The 25,696-nt window shown below is 38.1% G+C and overlaps 1 protein-coding gene across 3 annotated transcripts in view; it reads right to left on the bottom strand.

The window, feature by feature from the left end:
• Positions 1 to 25,696, bottom strand: part of SEMA3D (semaphorin 3D) — a 222,540-nt gene that overhangs the window by 172,541 nt on the left and 24,303 nt on the right. For 2 of the 3 annotated variants that reach the window (XM_043871915.1, XM_043871914.1), the window contains exon 2: positions 13,827 to 13,921. The gene's annotated coding sequence lies outside the window, so the exon portion shown is untranslated. Of the gene's footprint in view, positions 1 to 13,807; positions 13,922 to 25,696 lie in introns of all 3 variants that reach the window. The other variant, XM_043871916.1, reaches the window with a different exon arrangement.

Raw genomic sequence — 25,696 nt, 5'->3', positions numbered from 1 at the left:
ATTCACATTAGCATCTAATAGTCTACATGATTCCAAAACTGTGTGCCAAGACATCCTGGAGTGCTAAGAGCACTTACAGGATGTGCTGAGGGATATTTTAAAATGTCAAGGTAAACAACAGCATTCAACATCTGTCAGACACAGATGTTGCATCCTTACAAATTACTAGTCAAGGTATTTCACAGTTTCCACGTTAGAGAGTGCAACATTCCTTTCAAGGGCAGCATAGCTGTGCAAAGCCGGGTTTTCAGCAGGTCATATGATAAAGAGCAAGTGTCTCCTGAAAATCCATGTGGAACGGGTAATGAAGATGACAGTGTTCGATTTGTTTCCAAGGTTTGAGAAGTTGTGCAGTGCCCAACACACACACACACACACACACACCCCCATCAATAAGTAATTATGGTTATTTAAGAATAAAACTATTAATTTTATTTTTTCTTTCAATTTAGGCTGTCAGAACATAAATACTTGTTAAGTGGCTTGTGTTAGTCGCTGAGTTGTGTCTGACTCTTTGTAACACCATGGACTATAGCCTGCCAGGCTCCTCTGTCCATGGAATTCTCCAGGCAAGAATACTGGAGTGGATTGCCATTGCCATCTCTAGGGGATCCTCCTGACCCAGGGATCAAACCCAGGTCTCCTACACTGAGGGCAGATTCTTCACTGTCTGAGTCACCGGAACTAATAAGCTGCATGACTGGAACTATTTAATAAACAGAATTCTTGCTTTTTGTTCATTTGTTGGCCTAATGGTGCCATGGAAATGTTACTGAGCCAAGGTACTATGAACTGAAAAGCTTTGGAAATTTTCATTCTAAGTGCTTTTCTAGGAAATTTTAAAATGTACCACTACAAGTAGCATCACCCACCAAGTTATATCTGCAGAAGAATTTGCTAATACAACATACAAATCAATTTACTGCTTGACTCTTCAAGCTTTACTTTAATATCTCCTTCATTCTTCTGTATTTTCTAGCTTTTGCCAGATTTGTAGCCAGAAGATTATAGTCAATGAAGCTTTTCTATGTTGTTGTTTTCAAGTTTATGTCTAAGTTCACCAGGTAGATAGTAGCCTGGTCTAACAATGTCCTTATTGTGGTATCAAAATTAAGCCCCACTGGAGACAATCCAAAGCTGACTTTCTTCACATTGACTTCCATTCATGGTGACAGTGTTATTTTGTTTGCTTGTTTGTTTCCTGTTGAGCTCCTTTCATTGTAAATGTGAAATAAAATAATATTTCAAAACAATGTTTCCAGAGTCTTAAAAGATAATTTAACCAAGTTATAATATTGAGAAGTTTAATATCAACTTGCTGCTACTGCTGCTGCTAAGTCCCTTCAGTCGTGTCTGACTCTGTGCGACCCCATAGACGGCAGCCCACCAGGCTCCGCCATCCCTGGGATTCTCCAGGCAAGAATACTGGAGTGGGTTGCTATTTCCTTCTCCAATGCATGAAAGTGAAAAGTGAAAGTGAAGTTGCTCAGTCGTGTCTGACTCTTACCACCCCATGGACTGCAGCCTACCAGGCTCCTCCGTCCATGGGATTTTCCAGGCAAGAGTACTGGAGTGGGGTGCCATCACCTTCTCCAAATATCAGCTTGAACTTCCTTCAATTGCCAAGCATTACAAATGTTTAAGTAGCAATACAAATGTTGCAGTGAACATTGGGATGTATGTATTATTTTGAATCATATTTTTCTCCATATATATGCCCAGGAATGGGACTGCTGGATTATATGGTATCTCTGTTTTTAGCTTTTTAAGAAATCTCCATTGCAGTGCTATTTGCAATAGCCAAGACATGGAAGCAACCTAAATGTCCCTCGACAGATAAATGGATGAAGATGTGGTACATACATACAATGCGAGATTACTCAGCCATTAAAAAGAACAAAATAATGTCATTGGCAGCAGCATAGATGGACTTAGAGATTAACATACTAAGTCAGAAACACAAATATCATAGGATATTGCTTAAAACTGGATGTTTTTTTAAAAAAATGATACAAATGAACTGATTAACAAAACAAAATCAGACTCACTGACTTAGAGAACAAGCATACAGTTACCAGAGAGGAGAGGGAGCAGCAAGGGATAAATTGGGGGTCTGGAACTGACATGCACACACTGCTATATTTAAAACAGATAACCAACAAGGGCCTACTGTATAGCACAGGAAACTCTGCTCAATATCATGTAATAATCTAAATGGGGAAAAAGAATTTGAAAAAGAACAGATACAGGTACTTGTATAACTGAATCACTTTGCTATACACCTGAAACTAACACAGCATTATTAACCCACTATACGCCAATACAAAATGAAAATAAATAGCACTATTACCTACAATAAAGAAATAAACACACATTTAGGAAATTAGAAGTTATCTAATATTATTGAGACTAAAAGTAAAGTAAAGCCACATAAGTAAATTGCTACAGAAAGTCTATGCAAAAATTGAATACAGAAATGATTATTCATGAAGTTTGTTTATTTTCTCCTTCCTTCTCTTGGTTCTGTACAGTCTGTCTTTTTTCCCTCCTTAATTTTTTACTTTGAAAATCGTCAATAAAACCAGGTAAATTTCTCTACATTTACACATATATAAACAATTTCTGGAAATCTCGTAATCCCAAACTAAAGCAAAACTGAACAAAACAAACATACAGACAAAACAGTGTGATGTTCTTAACAAACAGTAATAGATCATTTTCAAAATCAACTCCAGAAAGTATACAGTTTTTCATCAGAAGATTTAACAATCAGAGTAGAACATATTTCAATATTGAAATTGAGCTTAAATTGAGCTTGAGCTTTAAAATCTAGCTTTACTATCGATTTGTGTATATGCGTGATGATCATTCAAGCATGCCATTTTTAATTTAATTATTATACTTTATTTGAATACCATTCTTTTCTACGGGCTTTTCAGGTGGCGCTAGTGGTAAAGAACCTGCCTGCCAGTGCAGGAAACATGAGACAAGTTCGATCCCTGGGTCGGTAAGATCCTTGGAGGAGGGCATGGCAACCCGCCCCAGTATTCTTGCCTGGAGAATCCATGGACAAAGGAGCCTGGTGGGCTACAGTCCATGTGGTCACAAAGAGTCAGACACGACTGAATGACCAAGCACACCTTCTTTCTACATCCTCAAAGCATCTCATATAATGCTTTTTGCATTAATATTTCATATTCAGTTATATTGAATTGAAGCTTCTAGGCTATCTTCAGGTTTTATGCTATAGTTTTCTTAAAAGATGTTAAATAACTTGTAATACAAATTATAAACTGACAAATTTTAGAACCCCTCTAAAAAGAATCAAATTTTCTAGCTCACTTGGATTAAAACAATGAAAATGTCCAGAAAACTAATTTTCAAAATAAATCCATTACAAATATGTCCTGAGTGGTTTTATTTACTTTCTAGTTATATTGTTAGGTAGGAAGTTAGGCATGAGCGAAAAGGGGTGGCCTCACTGAAATGGATTCAAGCTGACCTCTAAACCCCATCCCAGACACACTCAGGAGAGCTCACAGATATGCTACAAAAATAACCACAGAGACTTTCCAACTCCTGCGCACATATCCTAGGCACACAGTGGGTGAAAACTAACTACAAGGGCTTCCTCAAGTAACCTTAGGAAGCTAGCAGTCCACTAAGGGTTCATAAATATTTGACACATATACACATCTGATTATAGCATACTGAATTATGGGAAGACATACACAACAGAGCCTGTTGTTATATAACTTGCAGCTGCCCATTTGCATCTCCTTTCTTGACTGGTGGTGGGTACAAGCCCTATTTTGCACAGGGCACAACCAAATGGAAAAGATGGGAAGTATAAAAAGGAGGAAGTCAAGAGAGACTGGGAGAACTACTCCTTTGGGGTTAGACTGCTCCCACGTCATAGGAATGTCTGTTTAATAAAAGATCTATCTGCCTGAAATGTTAACTGAGCCATAACTAGTCTGGTTTGGGTTTTTTTCTTTTTCTTTTGTTCTTTTTTTTATTCTTTGTAGCCAAAGATGGAGAAGCTCTATACAGTCAGCAAAAACAAGACTGAGAGCTGACTGTAGCTCAGATCAGTTCAGTTCAGTTCAGTCGCTCAGTCGTGTCTGACTCTTTGTGACTCCATGGACTGCAGTATGCCAGGCCTCCATATCAATCAATAATCATGAACTCCTTATTGCAAAATTCAGACTTAAATTGAAGAAAGTAGGGAAAATCACTATATCATTCAGGTATGACCTAAATCAAATCCCTTATAATTATATAGTGGAAGTGACAAATAGATTCAAGGGATTAGATCTGACAGAGTGCCTGAAGAACTATGGACAGAGGTTTGTAACATTGTACAGGAGGCAGTAATCAAGACCATCCCCAATAAAAAAAAATACAAAAAGGCAAAATGATTGTCTAAGGAGGCCTTACAAATAGCTGAGAAAAGAAGAGAAGCAAAAGGCAAACGAGAAAAGGAAAGATATACCCATCTGAATGCAGAGTTTCAAAGAATAGCCAGGAGAGATAAGAAAGCCTTCCTCAGTGATCAGAACAAAGAAATAGAGGAAAACAACAGAATGGAAAAGACTAGAGATCTCTTCAAGAAAATTAGAGATACCAAGGGAATATTTCATGCAAAGATGGGCTCAATAAAGGACAGAAATGGCATGGACCTAACAGAAGCAGAAGATATTAAGAAGAGGTGGCAAGAATACACAGAAGAACTGCACAAAAAAGATCTTCATGACCCAGATAACCACAATGGTATGATCACTCACCTAGAGCCAGACATCCTGGAATGTGAAGTCAAGTGGGCCTTGGAAGCATCACTATGAACAAAGCTAGTAGAGGTGATGGAATTCCACTTGAGCTAGTTCAAATCCTAAAAGATGATGCTGTTACAGTGCTGCACTCAATATGCCAGCAAATTTAGAAAACTTAGCAATGGCCACAGGACTGGAAAAGGTCAGTTTTCATTCCAATCTCAAAGAATGCTCAAACTACCGCACAAGTGCGCTCATCTCACAAGCTAGTAAAGTAATGCTCAAAATTCTCCAAGCCAGGTTCTTCAATAGTACGTGAACCGTGAACATCCAGATGTTCAAGCTAGATTTAGAAAAGGCAGAGAAACTGGAGATCAAATTGCCAGCATCTGTTGGATCATCGAAAAAGCAAGAGAGTTCCAGAAAAACATCTGCTTTTGCTTTATTGACTATGCCAAAGCCTTTGACTGTGTGGATCACAATAAACTGTGGAAAATTCTGAAAAAGATGGGAATGTCAGACCACCTGACCTGCCTGCCTCCTAAGAAATCTGTATGCAGGTCAGGAAGCAATATTTGTAACTGGACATGGGACAACAGACTGGTTCCAAATTGGGAAAGGAGTACGTCAAAGCTGTTCATTGTCACCATGCTTATTTAACTTACATGCAGAGTATATCATGAGAAATGCTGGGCTAGATGAAGCACAAGCTGGAATCAAGATTGCTGGGAGAAATATCAATAATCTCAGATATGCAGATGACACCACCCTTATGGCAGAAAGTAAAGAACTAAAGAGCCTCTTGATGAAAATGAAAGAGGAGTGTGAAAAAGTTGGCTTAAAACTCAACATTCAGAAAACTAAAGATCATGGCATCCAGTCCCATCACTTCATGGCAAAGAGATGGGGAAACAGTGGAAACAGTGAGAGACTTTATTTTGGGGGGTTCCAAAATCACGGCAGATGGTGAGCAGCCATGAAATTAAAAGACACTTGCTCCTTGGAAGAAAAGCTATGACCAAACTAGACAGCTTATTAAAAAGCAGAGATATTAGTTTGCCAGCAAAGATCCGTCTAGTCAAAGATATGGTTTTTCCAGTAATCATGTATGGATGTGAGAGTTGGACTATAAGGAAAGCTGAGCACTGAAGAATTGATGCTTTTGAACTGTGGTGTTGGAGAAGACTCTTGGGAGTCCCTTGGACAGCTAGGATATCCAAACATTCCATCCTAAAGGAGATCAGTCCTGAATATTCTTTGGAAGGATTGATGCTGAAGCTGAAACTCCAATCCTTTGGCCACCTGATGTGAAGAACTGACTCATTGGAAAAGATTCTGATACTGGGAAAGATTGAAGGCAGGAGGAGAAGGGGACAACAGAGGATGAGATGGTTGGATGGCATTACCAACTCTATGGACATGAGTTTGAGTAAACTCCGGGAGTTGGTGATGGACAGGGAGGCCTGGTGTGCTCAAGTCCATGAGGTCGCAAAGAGTTGAACATGACTGAGGGACTGAACTGAACTGAACTGAACTAGTCTGTTGTTTTAAACCCTTTATTCTGTCATTCCAAATTTTTGTTGTGATGGGACAAAAACTGAGGGAGGGAAATAAAACAACCTGACAATATCAAACGTGCATTATGGATGGTTGCTATGGCCTGATAATAAAATATAGGAAAATAGCATCACCCTAAAATTTCCTGCTTCCCTCACTTTGATCTCTTTCTTGTTACATTTTATGTTTTATTTTACACCTACACTTATTTGTAGGTAAGTATTTGTTTACACAGAGGGTGCTGTTTGATCTTAGGTTTGATTATTTCAAACACCTGATGGGCAAATTTTACTGAAACATGCAATAATGAGTGAATTGACCTCTTGCTGATTATTAAACTAAATCAAAGCTGCATACGAAAGGATAATTGCTAACCACAAGCAAATGACAGAGATTTCAATGTTCACAACTAAATTTGATCTCAGATGAACAAATTAAATTTGGTAGTCAAAAGACAGCTATATTCTTGCCTAAAAAGAGGACTAGCGGTACAGTATGAGGACAACACAAACCTATGTTTTGTTTGTGGAGAAGACAAATTGACAAGGATGAAAATGATCTCAAACTGAAGAAGTGTGTAAAATGTCTTACAGTAAAAAAAATGAGAGCTATTGATGACACCTGGAAAACAGTGAAACAATAGAGCATTACAGAGCTAATAATAATTTAATAATAAAAGAACATTTCTAAGATTAGGTACTAGTGATATGCCTTCAAATATACATTGATAATCTCATTATGAAAGTAAGTTCTATAGAAAGTAAAGCTTAGAAAACAGATACAAATATTGATTCAGGTGATAAACTGACCAAATGCTTGCTAGCCACATGGTAAATTTTGTTATTCTATAAACCTAATTAAATAATAAAAAGCCCTATCATATCAATCTTTTGCTATTAGTGCCCGTGCAAATCAAATTCAAGTAGCCTCAGAAATTAAGACACTTACACTTGTTCATACTGGAATATTAACAGAGAGCTATGACCCTGATTCTAAGACAGATAACTAAGTATTGACAGGTAATTTCTAATCTTGATGATATTAAAAGTTAGGTGATTAGTAGGAGCTAAAGCCGGAGAAGGCAATGGCACCCCACTCCAGCACTCTTGTCTGGAAAATCCCATGAACAGAGGAGCCTGGTGGCCTGCAGTCCATGGGGTCGCGAAGAGTCGGGCACGACTGAGTGACTTCACTTTCACTTTTCACTTTCATGCACTGGAGAAGGAAATGGCAACCCACTCCAGTGTTCTTGCCTGGAGAATCCCAGGGACAGAGGAGCCTAGTGGGCTGCTGTCTATGGGGTCGCACAGAGTCGCACACGACTGAAACGACTTAGCAGCAGCAGCAGCAGGAGCCAAAGCATCATAATGACTTTATATTCAAATTGTTTCAGTGAAAAATACCAGTAGAATTTCATGGCAGAGATTCAATCATCATTTGTATCCAAGATCTTTTTGAACTGACCACAGTTATAAAGAATACTGCATGTGGAATGGCCATATATTATCCACAGACTGTTAGCTGTGGCCAAGTGTCATGCAGACACTCTCCCTCTATCTACTCAGCCCAAGGAGGCCCTTATCTCCTCCTCCTTCCCAGCACACAGTGCTAAAGCTTGCTACTGAGCACCTGGACCCCTATCTCCCCTGTGCCTGCTCAACTGAGAAGTGTTCAGATGTTACAGACCTCTACGTTCCAATCTCTCCCTATGCTCCATTTTCTTAGGATATATAGTAATTAAAGCTCCCAATTAAAGTCAAATAGTAATAATTCATAGTGGCTGATAACACGTGCTGTAAACAGACTGTTAAATATTTTTTTAACTTAAGCTTTTTCTTTTGTGTCAGAGTATGGCTGATTAACAATGTTGTGATAGTTTAAGTTAAATATTTTATTTAAAATAGAAAAAAAAGATGAAACAAAACCCAGAAGGACTAATAGATGAGAGGGAGGGGATGGAAAGATAGGTACACAAATCCTACTACCATGTGGGGGGTCTGCCACTTCTGTGCCAACACTGATCAGGCATTTACTTATTAACACTTTAGAAATAAACATGTATGAAATGCACTTGCCCAGTTTTTTTGTGCTTTTTATTGCAAATGAAGTAATGGTTGGGATGGCAATGGCTTGAAATACAGTAGTACAGATTGTTTCCTTGGTTATAGGAAAGTAGAAGTGCAGTATAAAGTGCACTTTATAAATGCACCAGAGAGAACTATAAAAGTGAATAAGCCCATTGATGAAAATATAACACAAAGTGATAACTTTAGGTTAGCCCCAAATAATAGATGACCATAAAAATTAATTAGGTTTAAACACATAATCTGGAGAAAGAGTAAAATCTTTTTCAAGAAATACATACATCTGAAAGGAATTTAGCTAAAATTCAGATTTACTTTAAAAACATACTTCATATTTTAAAATATAGCATAGCTTGTCTTTCTACTTATAAGGAATTATATAATGTTATTATTGGCAGCTCCCTTCATATTTTATCACACTGATTGCATTTCAAAAATGATGTAATAGTCTATGTTGCAAATGATTTTCCAAATTTGTGATAAAAAATTTTAAATATTTATAAAATATAAAGTGTACAGCAACATCCACAGACTTACACCCAGATTCAATGATTAATAGTTTTCTATATTAGCTTTATCACATAACTACACATCCTGCCAATCCACTTGATTTTTTAAAAAGATGATTTTAATTGTGAGATGAAGCTATCGATACACTTCACCTCTAAACACTTCAGCATGATAGAAATACTTTTAATTTCTCTTTTAAGTTAAAAACATGTTGCTAAGAGATAATAATAACTAATAAAATATATTTATTACTACACACTAAATTACTAGAAGGTTAGATAATTTGTCCATTAGAGCTCAGTAATCATTAGGTGATAGTGTTAATGTTAAACTCCTTGATGGGTCAACTAGTTATTTCTTTTCCATGGAAACACATTAAATCTATAGTAACACTTAGTCATACTGAAGCCTAATATATTTTCAACAAGACAGCAATAGGTAAGAGTACATGAATCTTTAGTTATAGACAAATCAGTAAGCAGCCCCTACTGATGGTGTTAAAGACATTTTGTAAATGATTGATTTATATATTTAGTGACTGTGAAACATTATTTGAAACAGCATAATAATATAATTGTAGCTTTTTTACCTTCTGGGTGTACCATATTTACAGATATTAATGTTTTATTTTTTAAAACTTTTTATTTTATATTAGAGTATAGCTGATTAATAATGTTGTGATAGTTTCAGGTGGACAGAAAAGGAACTCAGCCATACATATACATGTATCCATTCTCCCTCAAACTCCCCTCCCACTCAGGCTGCCACATAACATTTAGCAGAATTTCCTGTGTGATACAGTAGGACCTTGTTGGTTATCCATTTTAGATATTTTGATAGTTTATTGCTTTATTTTATTTTGATATTTATTTATAATGCAGGTTAGCTCTTTAATATTCATAGAATGCAAATTATTAAAGAGTCTGACATGAACAAAGTGGTTTTTGCATCTATCAGAGAACAAGTAAGCAGTCTTTGATTTCTCATTTAAAAACTGAGAAATCTGTTTTAATCTCATTTAAAAACTGAGCATCTTAATAAACAATTTAATGCTGAGCTGTTGCAATCATGAGTGAACAATATGACTCATCACATATTTTACCTGATATGCTTTTAAGTTCAAATTTATTTGAATTTATTCAATCACATTGGTTTTTCTTCTAAAGATTAGTAGTTTTGAATCATCAACTTCTCATATATAATGTTTATATATATTAGCTTGGGAATGCTACATGTAGACAAAATAAGGTGTTACTATGTTTATATCTCATACTATTCCATAAGATAAAAAAAGTCCTAATACAGCAAAGCAGTCTCCAACTTTTATGTATTTCATAGAATGTTAGAGCTTGATTCTACCACCTAAAAGAACAAGTGGATTTTCAAATGTAACAAAGTTCCAAAATTTTCTCTTAAGAAAATCAAGTCTCTTTAGTTCTTATGGTCTTGCTGGCATTCTAATTCAATACCAAAAAATTTTAAGATGTTTACCAACTTATCAGCAAACTCCATCTCTTCATGTGTTTGTTTAAATTTCCCTCCAAATATATCACTAATATACCACCCATATTCAATCAGTATAAATGATACATTAAAAAAGACAGGCATCAGAGGTTAAGAAATTGACATTTCTTTACTAAAGGGCCAATCTGTCTACCCTGCAAATCATTAGCATAATAGATACTGTAAAGAAAATAGTTATGCCATGTGGCTATATTATAGACTATAAAATATAAACCCTGCATGGAAATTCCCACACGAAATCCATAACAAAAAAGTAATGTTTCTAACACATTTTGTTTGAAAATAATGATGCTATTAACACTTGGCACTATGGTTCTCAAATGGAAGTGAGTCTGCATAATAGTTTACTTTCTTCTTTATAAACACAGTAAGTCACTGTGCTGATAGGCTGGCATGCTTCAGGAATAAATGCCATTTTGAGATATAGAAAGCCTCATTATCCCTGACACAAACCTACTTTGTAAGTCAGATATTTTTAAAGATCTGGGTTTTGATTTTTTTTTCCTCCATTTTATGAAGCTTTTGGTGGTTCAGACCAACTACTCTGTATTTATTTGGTAATAATAAATAATCTGCCTGCAGAAAAAAATAGTAAATAATCTACCTGCAGAAAAAAATAGTAAATAATCTACCTGCAATGTAGGAGACCTAGGTTCAATCCCTGGATCGGGAAGATCCCCTGTAGAAGGGAATGGCAACCCACTACAGTATTCTTGCCTGGAAAATCCCATGGACAGAGGAGACTGGCGGGCTACACAGTCCATGAAGTCGAAAAGAGTCAGATGGGACTAAGCGACTAACACAACAAAATTTTATGAAATAACGATTCATTCTTATTTGCTTAGATGGCTAAATAAGTCAATACTAAAAATGTGGAAGTAAATAAATTACATCACCATCAAACAAGGTAACAATTTTGAAGTTAATGTTGAAATACCGGCATGTGTGTATGTGTGTGCTCTGATAACTTCAATAGTGTCTGACTCTTTGCAACCCTATGGACTGTAGCCGCCAGGCTCCTCTGTCCATGGAATTCTCCAGGCAAGAATGCTGGAGTGGGTTGCCATTCCCTTTTCCAGGGGATCTTCCTCTCTTAGGGATCAAACCTGCATCTCCCACATTGCAGGCAAATTGTTTACCATCTGAGCCACCAGGGAAGCCCAAAATAAATAAAAAGCATTAATTTATAGCTTTACATGTGTCATCAGTCTTCGGGGAAAACAAAAGAGAACAAAACAACAAAACATTTAGATACTTTGGATATTTTTCCCCAACAATATTCTGTTGGCAATTTTTGCTTAAAATCAGTGTGAGCACACTGATTTTCAATTCCATTCAGAACTTTTTCTGTTCTACTAAAAGCAGAAGCTCAGAATTCCTATCTCATGAACTCCTTAATTAAACTTTTCCAACCATTCCCACTAACTACGCCTAATGTGTCTATTGCTTGGTTAACCACATCACTCATTCATCACAGCCACTGATCTTTCCCTCCATGATCCTAATCTCTTGGTCCATTAACCTCCTTCAGGTACTCCTTTTCCTAGTAACACTAGACCTAAAATTAACTGATAGTGACAATGACAACTCTTTCACCTGAAGATTTTGTAACCACTTATAAGCATATGAAGCAATTCAGGGGATTGTAACACTTAACAGTTTCCATAACACCATCTCCAAGTACTCCATTTCAGCAAGTCACAGAGGGATATTCAGGAGTCTGGATTAACCATGAAAACACTCCAGGTGGAAAGACTCTGACCAGCCACTGACTGTAAAATTGTTTCCCAAAAGCATAATACCAGATTCAAATTTTCCTCCAAGCTCTAATCCTCATCTGCTTTTACCACCTAATTCCTAGATTATTAAAATACTTCCCTAGTATCTTTTCTTAGCCTTCCTCACATCAATTCTTCCTTCATACACAAACACATTCATACTGTAGAAGGTTTTGATGGAATTCATTTGGCAGGAAGCCTTCTGTTGTTTCACATACAATTTTTTGAGGCTCTTCTCAGTCCAATCCTAAACCTTACTTAGGATTTCTGTCTCACTATTCCTACACTTTGTGAATAAAATGCTGCTTTATTCTCAGTCATCATGCTTGGGAACCTTACTCTTGTTATACATGAGGACCAAGTGACAATGTAAGTGGTTTGATGTGGCTGCACAATTCAACACTCTGAGAACAGGGTCTAGAATCACAGGTACAACAGTCTCCCCCTCATACCATCCTGCAGATGCCAGGACTTCAGACCATTGTGTGAAGGAAGGAAGGAAGTAGGAGAGACAGGGAAGAATGCAGTGAAGAAAGGAAGGACTAACCAGTACTGAAGAAACACAAACCACGATTTACACTGTAACTGTTCCAGAGTGAAACCTATCATATCTTTCTCCAAAATATACAATTTATGGGCTAAAAACTGAACTAAATGGCATTTTCTTAAGTTCCACACAGTAGTCTTAAACAGAATGTATAGCGTCATTCTCTGAGAAACTGATAAAACTAAGTTTTCAAACCTAGTAAAATAATGCCAAGCTACTATTTGATTTGTCTAAAAATGACAAGGTAGGATATTAGATAAACATAAGGAAATAAGAGTATCTTTTCCAATAGAAGAGTGAAGGAAGTCAATTTGACTAAGAGATGGATGATTTGTTGTAAGCACTAACTGGAAAATGGTGGGGCTGGGAAGATGTTGAGTTAACCAAGAAATGGAGAGAAAAAGGGAAATAAAGCAAATTAATTAGATCATGGGGCAGGCAGGATGAGTAAAATAAACAGTAAAGAATGATATGCACAGACATAGTGAGAGCTAGAAGCAAGAAAATGGAGAGTGAGGAGAGAAATTGGGATTTTCACTCTGGAAAAAGGATAAGCCAGAAGAGAGCTGCAGGAGAGTAAGGGAGATGAAGCTGTGCTTGACTCTACCTGTAGAGACAGGCATCATATCTCTAATGAGCACCTAAGAGAACAAGAAAACATCATCCTGGAGATGACGGGACCCTCCTAGACAGGACTGATGGGAGGACCTCAACTGGTGCTCAGATCCAGGCACCTCATTATCCAAAAGGTGCAGAGAAGCTGGAAGGAGTTCAGAGACATGATGGAAGAGTGATTAAGATGCAGAAAAAAAAATGATTTATGATAAAAGATTAAAGCACTAAACAAGCACTTCTTGGCAGAGCAACAAGTGGATGGGCAAAGCAGCTATCTACAAACAGGCAAAGGACATAAATAATCTAGAGGAAAACCATTATTATTTAAGCTGGTACCAAGGGGAGAGGTTCACAGAGAACAATTTCAAGAAGGCAGAAAAGAAGACAACCCTAAAATTAGAAAGGGAAGTATTAACATACAAATGACAAATCTGTTCACCTGATGTGGAGCCAGGCACGTCCTAGGAAACGGCTGCTATCAGTCTGTGTGCATAAGATCCAAGCAACTTGACCACTCAGTTGGTTACCACGATTCTAGAAGACAAAGCAATCAACAGAATAAAAAACTTTAAAAAAAAAATGAGAATCCTGTTAACAGTTGAAGCTCATTTTCAAAAGAACTGAAAAACTTAGTTTTATCCTCCATATTTTGTTCATACAAAGGTCTTCATTAATGACTTGAAATAGTATATAATAATTCAGTAGTTTTCATAAGGGAATAAAATGGGATAATAGATCTTTTTAATATGGCTTCCAGTGAGTCTATGTGTTGGTTTGCAATATGGTATTTTTAAAGATTAAACTGTAAATGAATCACTTGTATAATTAGACATGTGGGTAGATATAAAACCTTGAAATCGCCAATCCTGTGGGAGTAAGATGACTCCTCACAGAAGGAAGCAAAGGGTTTCCAGGTGGAACTTCACCCATAATAACACACGCCAATGCATGTCCTTGACACCCATCTGTGTTATCCCTACGAACTACACTGGAACAGCCACCCTATCACATGAAGAAATTGTGAACTACACAATACACATGGGATTATTTTTGGATTATGATATTCAGATCAGCAAAGCATGTTACCTACCACCCTCACACACTCAAATATTCATAAGCCTATGTAGAAATTTTATTTTATTAAATAAAATCTTAAATGAAGATGTCAATATTTTAAGAAAACTTCTGATGCTAGAGAGAAAATTGTATAAATAAATGAAATCCTTATACAGTTCTAGTCATATTTGCCTTTCATTTTTATTTACATTGGTATGTGCTTGACAAACTTTTATCTCTGTGCTTTGAAAGCCAATATAATAATAATTTGTACCTGGTTTATGGCAATTTCCAAATTATAAAATATGTGTGTGCTTTTTGTCTCACTTGAATCTCCCCTTTGGAGTTAGGTATTATTAATCCTTCACTTGACAAATAAAGCTGAGAGTAAGAGGAAATATTGTACAAGCTCAAATCAGGTTGACAAGAACCACCAACGGCAAAGACTCGAATCCTCTGACTGCATGCCCTGTGATCTTTTCACTGCCCTGGATTTCTTATGATTCGTGTCCTCAATCACGGCACCAATAAGCACTTAGAGTTCACTTAATAGTGATTACTGTGTAAAGCCAGGTCCTCATCATGAGCTTCTTGCAAATTACTGAAGCACGATTCTCAAGAGAGGAATGAAGGAAGCAGATAAAGTAGATCAGGCTAAAAAAAAAGGAATAAAGAATCTTAGTTGCTGAAGTTTCCAGAATGTGTAGCCATTGGTTTTCACAGAATGACATGGCATAGTTGATTAAAATACAACTCTTGCCACAATAAAAAAGACAGTGGAAGGTTTGGGTAGACTGAAGCATTCAGAACAAGAGGATATTCTGAAGTGAACTGGGATGGAGAGAAAATAATATGGCAGATGCATACTAGGTGAGTGAGGTGAAACTCGAAGAAGAAAAATGTAGAAAAAGAGAGGAAACTCTGTGGAGTTTCCAGGGACAGAAAAGCAGGCATATGTACAAAAAGAAATTTGGCAGCTTCATTCCAAATGCACTAAGGAGCAATCTGCAGAACAGAAGGTTCCAGTAGCTTAGAGGAAATACACTCAGCAGAGGCAAACATCATCTTGGAACTGAATGAAAGGAAAATAACATTCAAAAGCTCAGACTCCTTGGAAGACAGAAGTAAAAGAATGGAGTTAGCAACTGAATGTCACAGGGCAAAGAGGCCAAGGACATCCCCAGCAGTGAGTCTGTGAGCTGGCAGAACAGAGGTGCAGTAAGAAATGCAGGAGCACACAGGGGACACATTACATCCTAAAATGTTGATCTACATTTTGAAGGGAAGGGGGATATTCGTTAAAGAAATGAGTAGGACTGTAAAATATATAGAGAATAAAGGAAAGGAGAAAAACAGAGGCAGCTTTTGAAAGTGCATCTCTGAGAAAATGAGGTAATATTTGTGCAGCTCTGGAAAGCCTGAGCTCTGAAATCAAACCACCTGGGTCCATGTCCCATTCTTCACACTTTGTGGGTGGGAACTTGGACAAGTTATGTAATCTATGTCTCAGTTTCCTTATCTGTGTAAAGTAGAAAATATCACTCACCACACAACAGAATCATAATTTAGTTAAGAAAATTCTTGCCAAGCAAAGAACATAGTGCTTGTGAGAAAGTAAACAGTAAAACAAAGCTAAATTTCTAAAAATTCATGAGAGTATATTTATCACACTTGAAAAATAGAAACGGGATCTGAAAAAAACAAAGACTTTAAAAATAGTCACAGGATAGAAAACTAAATATAGAAAGAATCAAATATCCAGCAGAAAGGATATTAAGGAGAGTAAGAAAGATTAAGATTATTTAGGGCTGCATTTTTTAAAGTAATGAAAAAATAAGAGAGGTTACTTAAAATTTATCTGATCCAAGACAATTTTCTATGAAAAATGTAAATTCATGGAAAATGGGCAAAGAATCCCATTATTTTTGAAAGATCCAGTTCAGAAACCCAGCTTCAATCACTCAAAGAGGGGCCCTTTTTCTCATTCCCAGAATTGCCTTCAACTAGCCAAGTATTTCAGTCCTTATTCAAGTAAATAATCAAGCATTTCATGTCTGAATGCCTTTTCAAAAATAGTAGGAAGAAAAAAAAAAGTACAGCCTATCTTTCAAGTATAAATTGAAATGAACAAAGTCACAGATGCCTTTTCTAACAAAGAAGCCTTGAATTTGCACTGTAAGTTAAAAATAATTATTTTTTAAATGGAATCATCAATAATAATAAACAACCTCTTTTGAATGCTTACTGTATGCTGAACTTCAATGCATTTCAAATTTCTGCAGGTAGATAACTATTTTTAATCCAAATTAGCATATGATGAAACTGATGCTCAGAAAAATTAAGCCAGTGTTTTAGTCAGCAGCAGAGCATGGATTTGAACAAAGTTCTATCTGAGTAAAAATTTGTTCTTTTAACAATGTTTTTATTGCAAAGCCTTTCCTGAAAAATAATTTGAACTGAGCCACTACATCGTATAAAGCCAAGCATCCTAGATTTAAACTAGTTATTTAAGTTAGTATTCTTTAGCCATTTTTAGTTTTGGTTAAAAAAAAAAAAAGTAACATGAAATTTATTATCTTAACATTGTTAAGTGTAAAACTCAGTATTATTATGTATATGTACACTGTTGTGAAACAGACCTCCAGAACTTTTTCATCTTACAAAACTGAAACTCCAGTACCCATTGAACAACTCCCCATTTCTCCCGGCCCCCAGCAGCTGAAACCACCATTCTACTTTCTGGTTTCTGATAGCTCACTGAGGCGCAATGATGTAACCATTTGTCTTTTGTGACTAGGTTATTTCACTTAGCACAATGTCTTTAAGGTTTATCCATGTTTGCCATGTGACAGGACTTCCTTCTTTTTTAAGTCTGACTCACTTTCCATTGCTGTTGCTGTTGCTCAGTCACTCAGTCGTGTCCGACTCTCTGCAACCCTGTGGGTGGCAGCACGCCAGGCGTCCCCGTCCATCACCATCTCCCGGAGTTTGCTCAAACTCATGTCCATTGAGTTGGTGATGCCATCCAACCATCTCATCCTGTCGCCCCCATCTCATACCACATTTTGTCTGTCCATTTATCCAGTGACGGACATTTGGGTTGTTTCCACATCATGGTTATTATGGATAATGCCACAATAAGCTTGCATATGCAAATAGTTCTTTGATATCCTGCTTTCAAGTTTTTGCAATGTATACCCAGAGGTGGGATTGCTAGATGATGTGGTAATTATATTTTCAGTTTCTTGATGAAAACTCAGTACTGTTTTCCTAAGCTGCTAGATCATTTTACATTGCCACCAACAGTGCAACACAGGATTCCAATTTCTTTACATCTTTACCAACCCATGTTATTTCTGTTGTTTGGACAGTAGCCATCTTAATAGATGTAAAGTGATAACTCACTATGGTTTTGATTTGCACTTATCTAATGATTAGCGATTCTGAATATCTTTTCATACCCTTATTGGCTACTTTAAATATTCTTTGAATAAGCATCTATTCAATCCTTGCTCATTTTTCAATTAGTTTTTTGTTGTTGTGTTGAGTTGTAGGAGTCCTTTATATATTCTGGATATTAACCTTTTTCAGATATATTATTTTCAATTATCTCTTCTATTTCATGGGTTTACTTTTCACTCTGTTGTTTGTTCTGATGCACGGAAGTTTTAAAATTTGACATAGTCCTTCTCTCCTAACACAGTTAGTAAAGAATCTGTCTGCAATGCAGGAATCTGCCTGCAAGGCAGGAGACCCAGGTTCGATTTCTGGGTCTGGAAGACCCCTGGAGAAGGAAATGGCAACCCACTCCAGTATTCTTGACTGGAAAACCCCATGGATAGAGGAGCCTGTCTGGCTACAGTCCATAGGGTCACAAGAATTGGACACAACTTGGCAACTAAACCACCATAGTCTCCAAAATAGTATATTTTTACCCAAACCTCCATTTATCTATCTTTCTTTCTATCTGTCTACTTACTTACCCAAACCTTTAGGAAAGTATGCAACCAAATGTCATGAAAATCTAGATGATAGGAAGAATTTTTGGATAGTTTATCTTTTTAAAAATAATTTTGAGGGGAAGAAAAAAGAAATCCCCTTTGTCATTCTCAGTTCTCATAGTCTAAACATCTCATCAAGCTGTATTTGATATTCATGTTTAAAGAGGCATGGAATTTTTTCATACAACACAGACTCTAAATACAAGCCAATTACTTCATCTGTGCTGAAGTGAAGAAACAGTGACTTGATCCAACGTAGAAGGAAAACTTTCAGTGTTCTATATTATTGACAGACTGAATGTCAACTCCTAATGTGGCACACAAATGCTGTATAATACATTTTACATATAAACTTAATGACTTTTCAGGGGAACATTCACAAGATGTGATTTTAAATATTGATCTTATAACCTGTATAAGATTCAACTCCACTATATTTTGTTTGTAATTTAGGCAGAATATAAGTGCTATAAAAGAGATATAAAATATGAACTTAATTGTTAAAAATTACTTCTTGACTGAGATAGGAGGGCAATGGAGTAGAATCTGAAAATTTCATAGTAGGGATATCATTTAAGCTGGAACTTGAGAATGGGTATTATTTTAAGAGACATATAAGATATGACACGAGAAAAGAGGTGATATTATAATTCTGTGTGGCTAAAATGAGTGTGAACTAAGCAGCAAAGTTAGATTAAAGCCAGCTCATACCAACTGAAGGCATTTGAATTGGATTTTGCCATCACTCTGGACAAGAAATGAAAGACAACAGTGACATGAGAGTACAGCTGATGATGAAAGAATAACATCATCAGGAGAAAACTGTGCCTTACGCACAATGATTTCATCATTTGTGATTTTTCAGTAACTTGATGCATATGTACAATTTTTTAAAATTCACAGCCTTTAAGTCCACTTCTGGCCATTCCCTTTAAACAAGAGCATCGACTATTCATGATTCTTGTTAATTAAATTGAGATTACTAGTTGGTGACAACAAAAATAAAGAGGTTATAAAGTAAAACCCTGTTTTATTTTACACATTTTGTGACATAGAGGGAAAGAAATATGCAGTGGCATTTATGTACGGGAGGGTATAACAGATAACAGGCTACAGCCAAAACAACTGATCATATCATCGTATGAATGATGGCTTATAGGTGTTGTGAGTTCAGATCAGTTGCCGACTTTGCAACCACATGGACTGTACCAAGCCAGGTTTCCCTGTCCATCACCAACTCCTGGAGCTTGCTCAATCTCATGTCCATCATGTCGGTGATGCCATCCAACCATCACATCCTCTGATATCCCCTTCTCCTCCTGCCTGCACACTTTCCCAGCATCAGAGCCTTTTCCAATGAGTCAGTTCTTCACACCAGGTGGCCAAAGTATTGGAGTTTCAGTTTCAGCATTGGTCCTTCAAATGAATATTCAGGATATTCATTCAAGTCTCTCACTGTTTCCATTGTCTCCCCATCTATTTCCCATGAAGTGATAGGACTGGATGCCATGATCTTCGTTTTTTGAATGTTGAATTTTAAGCCAACTTTTTCACTCTCCTCTTTCATTTTCATCAAGAGGCTCTTTAGTTCCTCTTCACTTTCTGCCATAAGGGTGGTGTCATCTGCATATCTGAGGTTATTGATATTTCTCCCGGCAATCTTAATTCCAGCTTGTGCCTCATCCAGCCCAGTACTTCACATGATGTACTCTGCATATAAGTTAAATGAGTAGGATGACAATATACAGCCTTGAAATACTCCTTTCTTGATTTGGAATCAGTCTGTTGTTCCATGTCTGGGTCTAACTGTTGCTTCTTGACCTGCATACAGGTTTCTCAGGAGGCAGGTAAGGTGGTCTGGTATTTCCATCTCTCTAAGAATTTTCCACATTTTGTTGTGATCCACACAGTCAAAGGCTTTGGTGTAGTCAATAAAGCCGAAGTAAATGTTTTTCTGGAACTCTCTTGCTCTTTCGATGATCCAATGGATGTTGGCAATTTGACAAATAGGTGTTGTGAATGTGAATATAAATTACCAAATTTGTCCAAAGTTGTCTGAACATTGTTCTGAGACAACACAAATTACTTGGCCCAGAGAAATACACATCAGCAAGGATGGCTGATGAACCAGAAGATAAATCACTGGACTCAGGTGAATAGAAACCCATGTGGAAATCAAAGAGTCCAAAAAATATATGCACCATTATATAGGAAAATACATCAACTATGTCAGCATATGAGATGTTATAGTAAGCTGAAAATTTTTCTTTGAAATGCCTGTTCTGGAGATCTAGGCTGTATATATAGATAAGTGAAACCAAGAGATTCTGGAAAGATGGAGGACAGTCAAGGCTGGGATGTTCTGATGGAGACATAAATCATTTCAGCACAAGTGAACAAAAGAAAGAGCTAGAATAATAGGAGGTTGAGTTATTATAAATTTCCATCTTTAGATGATACTGTAATTTTCCAGGAAGATACTGTGGGAGATTCATTTGTTTGTATTTTAGTAGGAATATGATTATTTTCCCCTAAAATCCCCTGTACCTCTTTTTTCTTTGGGGGGGGTAGAGTTTCTGATAACAGAAATATCCTCAGGAAGAGTCACAAGCACTGGAGCTCTATCTGTAAAGAGATACACTCAAAAGACCAATACATTTAAGGAGGGAGAGTGTATTTTCACATCAACTCATCAGTTTTTTTTTTTTTAAATACATAAAAATCTTAGGAAATTATTATTCCAGGAAGGATGGAATTTCCCTCTACAGGAAAATATACACGACTGAAAGATGTAATGCAATAAATAAATACACGATTAAGAGAAAAATAAGACTGCACATCTGCTTCCTGGTAGAATTATGATGAATACATTGGGAAATGTTTCTTTTGGTTTCTATTATTAAAGGTGACCACATCAAGAAAGTATGATATTGTGTAAAAGTGTTATCTCTTTTTCTTTGTTCACACCCAGATGATGAGTGGAACGTGGCAGCATTTTACATAAGGCTACCTCCCACAGACAAAGAACTATAAACAACATACCAGTAACTGCAAAGGATACCATTAACATGAATACTTTTGATAAGGACATTTATTTTGGATTAAAGTCTACATTATTGTTGAATGTTCTGACAGCATTTTGTAACAGAGTTTCATGTTTTAAAATGTGGAAAAGACCTATAACTTACCTGCTGCTGCTAAGTCGCTTCAGTCGAGTCCAACTCTGTGCTACCCCATAGACGGCAGCCCACCAGCCTCCGCAGTCCCTGGGATTCTCCAGGCAAGAACACTGGAGTGGGTTGCTGTTTCCTTCTCTAATGCATGAAAGTGAAAAGTGAAAGTGAAGTCGCTCAGTCGTGTCCCACTCTTAGCGACCCCATGGACTGCAGCCTACTGGGCCCCCCCATCCATGGGATTTTCCAGGCAAGAGTACTGGAGTGGGGTGCCATTGCCTTCTCCCATAACTTAACTACTACTTAGCATTTTGGAGGGCCAAGATGTGCAGTTAGACACTAGTCCTCAGAAAGCTTTCTCCTTTCTACCAATACAAGCTGGTCAGAACAAACTGTTCAGAGTAATGAACAGAAAATACTACTGAATAACTTTTAACAATGTTTAAGAGTGACCTATTTTTATTTTTTATTTAAAAATAGCTGAGTTACTATTGAAAACCTCTCTTTACAAATTAGTTACAGAATGTGCATGAGTGCAAGTTGCCTTCCAATTAGCCTATCTATGGTTTAGGTTTCTTGGATGATGGGGTTATTCCAAAATTTAGAGGTAACAATGGAAGTCACAGTGTAAACTTGAATAAAGGAAAAAGAAAACAAATCAAAGACTTCCAGGTTGTCTGGAAGAACCTTCTTGAGTGCCATAAACCAAAGACAGCATCACAACAAACACTTCACATACATTCATCCTATACAAGAATCACTCCTTCCTCTAATGAAGGAGAAAGCAGACAGAACAGCGTCATCTTGAAAGCAGGACTCCATCTTGAGCCTGACTGTGGACTTTGAGCTATATGCCCAGTACTTATGGAAACGACACACCAACTGGAAAACCAGACCCCACCCCTGATGGAAGAGCCCCAGGGCTCGTACCTAGACTCTCTATCGCCTAAAAGAACACCCTCATTATCTGGGTAACAGAATAGAATCATAAATTCTATTATGCTTATTGGGGTAGGACCACAGGCCTATTGATAACTGTCTACTGTATGCCAGCAAATTTGGAAAACTCAGCAGTGGCCACAGGACTGGAAAAGGTCAGTTTTCATTTCAATCCCTAAGAAAGGCAATCCCAAAGAATGTTCAAGCTACTGCACAATTGCACTCATCTCACATGCTAGTAAAGTAATGCTCAAAATTCTCCAAGCCAGGCTTCTGCAATACGTGAACCGTGAACTTCCAGATATTCAAGTTGGTTTCAGAAAAGGCAGAGGAACCAGAGATCAAATTGCCAATATCTGCTGGATCATCAAAAAAGCAAGAGAGTGCCAGAAAAACATCTATTTCTGCTTTATTGACTATGCCAAAGCCTTCGACTGTGTGGATCACAATAAACTGTGGAAAATTCTGGAAGAGATGGGAACACCAGACCACCTGACCTGCCTCTTGAGAAACCTATATGCAGGTCAGGAAGCAACAGTTAGAACTGGACATGGAACAAAAGACTGGTTCCAAATAGGAAAAGGAGTATGTCAAGGCTGTATATTGTCACCCTGCTTATTTAACTTATATGCAGAGTACATCATGAGAAATGCTGGGCTGGAAGAAGCACAAGCTGGAATCAAGACTGCCGGGAGAAATATCTTTAACCTCAGATATGCAGATGACACCACCCTTATGGCAGAAAGTGAAGAGGAACTAAAAAGCCTCTTGATGAAAGTGAAAGAGGAGATTGAAAAACTTGGCTTAAAGCTTAACATTCAGAAAATGAAGATCATGGTATCTGGTCTCATCACCTCATGGGAAATAGATGGGGAGACAGTGGAAACAGTGTCAGACTTTATTTTGGGGGGCTCCAAAATCACTGCAGGTGGTGATTGCAGCCATGAAATTAAAAGACACTTACTCCTTGGAAGGAAAGTTATGACCAACCTAGATAGCATATTAAAAAGCAGAGACATTAATTTGCCAACAAAGGTCCGTCTGGTCAAGGCTATGGTTTTTCCAGTGGTCATGTATGGGTGTGAGAGTTGGACTGTGAAGAAAGCTGAGTGCCGAAAAATTGATGTTTTTGAACTATGGTGTTGGAGAAGACTCTTGAGTCCCTTGGACTTCAAGGAGATCCAACCAGTCCATCCTAAAGGAGATAAGTCCTGGGTGTTCATTGGAAGGACTGATGCTGAAGCTGAAACTCCAATACTTTGTCCACCTAATGTGAAGAGTTGACTCATTGGAAAAGACCCTGATGCTGGGAGGGATTGGGGGCAAGAGGAGAAGGGGACAACAGAGGATGAGATGGCTAGATGGCATTACTGACTCTATGGGCATGAGTTTGAGTAAACTCTGGGATTTGGTGATGGACAGGGAGGCCTGGCGTGCTGCGATTCAAGGGGTTGCAAAGAGTCAGACACGACTGAGCAACTGAACTGAACTGAAATGAACTACCTAGCCTTAAGGTATAGGAATCACGGGTTTAAGGCATAGGAATCACAGGCTAACTTTGATTGTATCTTTCTTTTCCTTTGTTCAGACTAGTTTCAGAGAATTTGGGGAGGTGGTTTTGAACATGTACACTTAGAGTATATAAGGTTTTTACAAAAACTGGTCGGGGTCCTTGGCTAAGAGGAGACTCTGCCTTGTGCCCGCTGGTGTAATAAACTGCACTCCACTATCTCCATTGTCCTTCTGAGTGAGTTTGTTTCCCAGAACACATGGCTACAACATTTAGTGCCCTGGCCGGGAAACTTCTCACTTTGAGGAGACAAGTCCCATTTGGGACTACTCTGAGGCCTTGCGGCTCAAATCTAGAAGGGGGAAGGCGCCTCGCCCTTCTGGAAAGATTTTGCTTCTCAATGCCAGGACCTTTCATGTTAGCAGGTAGTGGATGGCAGCAGGGGAACTAAGCGCTCAGGTGAGGAGGAACCCACCCGGCAGGGTGGAAGAGGGGGCCTGATCACCCCCCTGGGAGGGACTAGAAGGAACACGGACCCACAGGAGCCTGGAATAGGCAGGTAGCAGCGATTGCTTGGTACACAGGTCGACAAGTGTGCTAGGGCTTAGGAAGGAAATTTGTGAAGGTCATTTAGGAGGTGGTGTCCATGCCATCTTGGGGAAAATTATTTCCAAGTGATCACCAGGGGATTTTTAGGATAGGCAGGTGGCAGCGATTGCTTGGTACACAGGTTGATAAGCATGTTAGGGCTTAGGAAGGAAATTTGTGAAGGTCATTCAGGAGGTGGTGTCCATGCCTCGGGGAAAATTATTACCGAGCAATCGCCAAGGGATTTTCAGGAGTAGAAACTTGGTCCTTGTGTGCTTGTATTCTGCCCTCCCCCAGGAGGTGTCCCATCTGCTCTGAAATTCTTGACCCCCTCAGAATTGTCAGGCTAGAAGGAGAGGGATACATAAGTGAGTATGAATTGGCTTTTCCGGAGATGGCCGAGGATGTGGGATATTTAACCCATCAGGTGCAGTTTTCATCTGCACCTGATCAAGTCCACTAAGGCAGCTGCTGCTGCTAAGTCACTTCAGTCATGTCCAACTCTGTGTGATCCCATAGACGGCAGCCCACCAGGCTCCCCATCCCTGGGATTCTCCAGGCAAGAACACTGGAGTGGGTTGCCATTTCCTTCTCCAGTGTGTGTACGTGAAAAGTGAAAGTGAAGTCACTCAGTCGTGTCCGACTCTTAGAGACCCCATGGCCACAGCCTACCAGGCTCCTCCATCCATGGGATTTTCCAGGCATACTGGAGTGGGGTGCCATTGCCTTCTCCCTACTAAGGCAGAATGGACTTTAAAAGTTAAGGGAGAAACAGTCTTGGACCATGTGGTGTTCTGGTTCGGCTGTGCTGACCGGCAGGTGAAGACATGCCGATCCTCCTTCTCCCTCTGGGATCTAGCAGGTAAGGCTCTTCTCACCCCAATTAGGAAGGAGGGGGAATGGCAATTTAAGTGTTTCATTGAGTGGAAATATCAGAAGTACAAAGGGTCCCCAGAACTTCGTAGACAGAAGGAAAAGTAGAAGGTCCAAGAAGGTAAGCAAGATGAGGGGAAGTGAATCTAAGGTAACTGTATTGGAGTGC

The sequence above is a fragment of the Cervus elaphus genome, chromosome 18, assembly GCF_910594005.1.
Source record: "Cervus elaphus chromosome 18, mCerEla1.1, whole genome shotgun sequence".
Classification (NCBI taxonomy): Eukaryota; Metazoa; Chordata; class Mammalia; order Artiodactyla; family Cervidae; genus Cervus; species Cervus elaphus.
Note: the sequence above shows the minus strand (reverse complement) of the source record. Positions and strands in the feature narration are given on the sequence as shown.